Source organism: Merops nubicus, unplaced genomic scaffold (assembly GCF_000691845.1).
Source record: "Merops nubicus isolate BGI_N331 unplaced genomic scaffold, ASM69184v1 scaffold24016, whole genome shotgun sequence".
In the NCBI taxonomy this organism is placed as follows: domain Eukaryota; kingdom Metazoa; phylum Chordata; class Aves; order Coraciiformes; family Meropidae; genus Merops; species Merops nubicus.
Window position 1 is genome coordinate 23,511 of NW_008614854.1, and position 6,000 is coordinate 29,510.

Consider the following 6,000-nt stretch of genomic DNA (forward strand, 5'->3'; position numbering starts at 1 on the left):
ACCTCTAAGACTGAATTACTTCAGTCCCTGAGCTGTGCTGCTCTGTTCAGCAGCTGGCAAACGCTCGTTTCAACTCCAAGTGTTGAACCAAAGATAATTTTAGGACCACTTTCCTCTACTGTGGTGCGAGCAACACTCAGAAGAATCTCAAATCAACACCTAATTTTCTTCCCAGCAATATGCTGCTCACACTCCACCCTCCACCCGTGGCTTGGGACAAACTGAGGAGTTGACTGGAAATCTGGTGGCAACCTCACCCAGAGGTTTTCCTGGCAGCATGGTCCCTGCAGAGCTGCGTGGAAGGAGGGGATCTGCTTCCTTCCTTAACACTTGTCACAGGGAAGTTCTGTAAAGGTTTGGCCAACTCCTGTGATTAACTTTTCAACCTGCCTTGGTGCTGCCATTTGACAGCTCTATTTTGCTATATTTTTTTGGGGGGTGTTAAGAGCTTATTTGTTTATTTTTGTCCCTAAATTATTAAAGATGGTATTTGACCACTCTGGATAGCATAGATGGGAGGAACTAACTCATGCTCCCTCTGCTGGCAACGCCTCCCAGCAAACCTGTAGGTCCTACTTTAAAAACACACAAGAACCCCTTTCACAGGGACAAGCCGAGGGCAACCCCAGGAAAGCCAAACCCACGTCCCCTCAGAGCCTCAGCACCCACCCAGGTCTCCACCCCAAGACCAGAGCAGGCCAGCAGGAGGAGAATAACTGCACCCAGGCTGCCCTGTCAGCAACAACAGCAGCAGCTCCACAAAACATCCAGCAGCAGAGGCTGGGGAGAACCAGAGCTGCTCCTCCACCACCACAGCAGCACCAAAGCCACCCCACCACGAACGTGAAGCCTGGGTCCTACCACCACCTCAGCAATGTGCCTTGGCTCAGGCAGCTCAAACCCGTGCACATGAAGTCCTGCAGGATGCAGTGCAGCTCTCGGGGCTTTTTCAAGTTTAAACAGATTTCAGCCAGAGGTCAGAGAGCACGACCTGCCAGCTCTCCAGCCAGACACCTGCTAAGAGCAAACCCTTGCTTGTATGTCACATAATTACAGCAAAGCAAGCAGTATGTGAAGCAGAAAAGCCTTTCCCCAGGTTTTCTCATGAGATTTTATTTCAGTTTGGGGAACACTGCAGAAATGCATCGTGACACTGCAAGACTTGGCCTTTTTTTTTCTCTCAGAAAAGTGTCACAACGCTGACACAACTGGGCAGATTTTTCTTCTATCCACATACATCTACGTGGATCAAACTCCATCAGGTTACACCTCCCCACCCAGCCTTCTAAATCAGGAGCTGGAAATACAGAACACCCTTTATAAGCCTCCCCATCAAAGCCCCCATAGAACTCCCTGCCTGAGGTTCAAGACTGCAGCTTCAGTTATACACACACACGCTTGCAAACACGACACTGCTTTCTAAACTGCAAGAAAAGATAAGCAAAAATAGGGGGGAAAAAAGGTCTATCATGTTGATCTTGCTTAGCAACCAGGCCAAAATACAGCCCCAGCTTTATAAATTCTTCTGTGCATGCTCCCCCCCAAGCAGATTCATTCCCACTGACTCCTGCAAAAGGACTCATGCTCTGAGCTCAGCACATGCACAAGTAGTTTGAAGACCAGAGCACGAAAAAAAAACCAACCTATTTAGCTTCTTTTTTAAGAGGAAAAGAAACAAATTCTTCAGCCCCCCACTCATCCAAATGAGAGCCCTGCTTGGCTACAGCTGCTCTGAACAGGCTGGGATTCCATCTCCCAGATTGCTCCTTGCTTTCAGCTGCAGCAGCTCCTTTTGAAAGCCAGCTCGTGGAGCAGGAGCCCCCCTTTGCAGGAGGAGATGCTGGCACAGGATGGGCTCTGAATGCATGTGCTGCAAGGTGAAGTGAGTGGTGGCTGCTGCTGGAAGTGCTGGCATTGTTCTGAGGTCTGTGCAGGAAGAGGAGAGGAGAAATGCTCTCCTATTGCAGGAAGCTGTTCCAGCCTCTTATCAGGCAAAAAGCTTCTCCTTTCTTGCGGGGGAAGTACCAAATGTTTTTGAGGGGAAGAAAAATGGAAAAAGAAAAATAAAAATCACATGCTTAGCTACAAAGGAAGCTGCCTAATGACATGAATGAAGCTGAAGTCATGCTCTGAGGAAGCTCACTGTGCTGCTGGGCTGGGGTGGTGACGAGCAGGGGCACGTTCCCATGCTGTCACCCCATAAAGACCTGGAGAGGTGCAAGCCCAGAGGTCCCCTCTCTGCCAAAACGCTGCGTGCTGTGAATTCAGCCTTTCTTGTCTCCAGAAAACAACTTACTCCTAATGATCTTTGAATGCAGCATCTGTGCCACCCTTCCCAGCTGCCAGGGACTATTCTGGGCTCCTCTTGTAGTTAGTTGCTGCTCTGTTGGGGGGTGTTTCTGGGATGTCCTCTCATGCAGCGCGCCGCATCGACCTGGTCTTTAAGTTAATTTGTAAAACTGATTCCTTGGCAGGGATTCAAGCTCTCTGTAGAGAGGTTCCAAGTTTTATTAGCAATGAGCAAATTACTGGTGTCCTTGGGAAAGGTAAGGAAATCAAAGTCTCTGTTAATTGCCTGTATTTTTTTTTTCTAGAGGGTATCTCCCAAAGGAGAACTCTGTATCACACAGAATGGTGCTCTGGTTGCATAAGTGCCTGTGTATATAATGGCTGTCATGGCTTATTGCATAGATACCTGAGAAAGCTTCAGTTTTTAGTTCACCATTTTATCAGACTGGGCTTTATTTGAGCCCAGCACTCCTTGTCTCCAGCCTGCTTTCTCCTGGTAGGTTATTAGAGGATTATGGGTTCCATCTCTTGTAGTTAAAAAGCAGAAAACACTTTGGAACAGGTTGAAAAAAAAAAAAGGCAGTATCTAGAGTATTGCCTTTCTTCTCCTTAAATAGGCTCCTCTGTCAGCCCTCTGCTTGTTAAATGAGAGAAAAAGCTGTGGGCATGCAGTGAAGGTCAATCTTGTGGTTTTTGAAAGCATTTAATTAGTATGGTTAAGTAGCAAGGTCTGCTCAAGAGGGAGCTTCTGTATTAACCATCAGCATCTTTCTATTGGGAGAAGCAAACCTGCAAAAGGGGACTGCAGGTCAAGTCCATATCTCCATGTCCAAAGCTTCCCTGACCTGTGGATAGCCCCAAAACCTGCGTGGCATTTGGAAGTTGAGGTCAGATCTCTGGCTGCACTTCATTACCAGCACAGTGTCCCAGCTCTGGCCTTTTCATGCAGGGGCTGGGGTGACCCACTGCACCCTCAGGGGCCATCAGGGCAGCCCAAAGCCCCTTGCTGTGGCTTGTACTTCTGCTAAGTGCTAAGGCTCAGTGCTTAAACAAATCTACTTAAGATGCAGCTTTGCCCAAAGGGGTTTTGGCATTTTGATGACAGCATGTGAAGTCCCTCTTTTCCTTCATCTATCTGGAAGAAGGGGACAGCTGTTCTCAGCCCCTACAGGTGTTGCACTCCTTGAAGGAAACTACAACAAATGTCACCTATCTGTGCTTTAATGCCTGGGCAGCAACATGGATAAGTGCTCTGATCACAGCCTGACACTCCCTTTTCAAAAGGCCACAGCATCATCTGGTTAAAAGCAGAAATCAATCCCAGGCCTTACAAAGCTAAACTTGGGCTTTATTTCTTCATACTTCTGCAGCATAGGAGACCCTAATTGCAGGCAATTAAAGTGGCCCTAGGACAAAAGGGCCGTGTTGAAATCAAAGCTGGAAAGTGTGCCTCCAGTTGCCAGCCCTGGAGAAGTGCCCTGGAAGAAGGAGCCGGTGCCCAGGGTAGTGCCAGGCGCTGCACAAACCCTCCAGGCAGAGCTGGTGCCAAAAGGACCTTCTCATCTCCTGTGCCCTGGTTTTAGGTGAACGCTGCACCTCCCACACGCAGGGACTTGTGTGAGCATGTGAGTCTGGGGCTCCTGCAGGGGGGAGATGCTGGGAGATGAGCAGAGCAGAGAGTGGAGCAAGCCCAGGGAAGGAAAGTCAGGAATCAATGCTGGCCTGGCCTTTAAAACCTTCCCTCTCCCTTCTTTTTGATGCTGGCACTCTGGGAAGGTCTCTCCGTGCCAGATGGGGACTTCTACTCCTTTAGAGCTGTCAGAACAACACAAGGCTTCTTTGAGTCATTTTCTGTATCTGACCTTGAACTACTGAAGAAACACTAAACATTCTGAAGGGGAATGATAACACGGAGCGAAGCTGCAATTTTTGGGAGCAGAACTTGTTGCTGGAGGGTCAAGCCCCACCGAAAACACAGGGATTGAGGAACTTCAGGATCAGCCCCTGGTGCAGGAGGAAAACAAGCACAGGAGCGTGTTGCTGGGGCTTCCACAGAAGCACAGCCAGATGATGCTCTGAGGCCATTTGGCGTTGATAATCATTGCTTCATTGAGTGCAATTACATATTTTTGTTTAGAAAAAGATTCTCCTTCAAAAGCAGCTACCAAGTCGATGCTGATTCAGCCTTCATTAAAGGCCTCTTTCTGCAGACACAGTGAAGTGTTGACTCCTGTGCTTATTTTCTATTGCTGCCTTATCTTTGGCATCTCATCTGCAACTTCTGCCGGGGTTTTTTCCACTGGTTTCATCTGAGTGCAGTAAAAGTAGATGCTGTGCTTGAGCTTCAGTTCTTCTGATGATTTTTTGATCTGCTTGGGTGCAGGCTAGGAAAATCCAGCCTCGATTATAAAATTGCAAGCTAAGTAGGCTAACAAAACAGCAAGAAACTGGATCAGTTTTGCTCACTGAAGTTTTCCTGCTCAAACACAGGGGGGAAAAATGCTTTCTCTCTGCAATCTTTCTTACCAATACTGAAACTCTATCTGGGCTGCAGGGGTTGCTCCCTCCAGCTGTTTGCACAATGTTCCTTGGGCTTCACTGCACTGGGCTTTTCCCAGCAGCCTCACAAGCTGTGGCCATTGCTGCCCAAGCTGCTCCTACCCCAAAATATCTGACTATCTACCCCATAGCCACACAAACTCAGGCCACTCTTTGACTACAGGATGCAAACCCAGAGTGATGTCCAGCTGCAGCTTTGCTAGCACCAGCACACCAAGATGCACAAGTGGCTTCTTGGAGCTTCTGTAAGGGGTCTGCAGCATCTGTTGGCAACATCTCCAAAGTAAAGATGACTCAGAAGTGCTTTAGCACCCCAGAGACTTTCCTGGTGGGATGAAACCCTCTGAAACATCAACTGGATGTTTGGAATTTCTAGCTTGAAAGGAAGGACACCTTTAATTTTGGCTCTGAGGCAAAAGAAAGTCCTACAAGCCAGAGTCCCCCGACTTCCCCTCTCCAAATTGCTTCTTACTGAGCAGAAGATGCTTTTCCAGTGACACTTGTCCACATGCAGAATATTGTGGAAGACAAAAGGACAACCCCCCAAACTCTTTGCACAATGAGTAGATATGGAAATTGCACTGAATGGCCTTTGTTGCTTTGCCACCACAGATCACAATATCCCAGCTCCAGAGTCCTAGGTCTGCTTTCCTGCTACCATTGCTCTAGCTGATAATGCTCATCTCCTTAACTATTCCCAGACAGGCCCTAAGGATGGGAGCCAAGTAACTCTACAGGTAATGAAACCTTTTTTTTTTTTTAATTATAGCTCTGTCCAGGTCTAAAATTAAAAGCACAGTCCTGCAATTTATCTGGCCAGCAGAGATTGACTCAACACTTTATGTAATGATGCTGCTGGTGGCCACGCTGCCGACTCCTGCAAGGCACTGATCATCCCCCAGAATGTGAGGGACCACAGGAAGGGACATCTGGGAGCTCTGGTTTTTACCTTTGTATATGCTCCCTGCAGCACACAGAGCTTTGCTTTGGGAGCTGGAGGAGGAGACCCTGGGCAGGTTGAGCATCACAAGTGCCCATCCACGGGGTGAAGGCAGGGAACTCCATGGGAATGGGTGGGAATTATGGCCATGCCCAGCAATCAGGGTCACAAACCCCTGCAGATCTGCCAGTGCACTCACAAGGAAGGGCTGT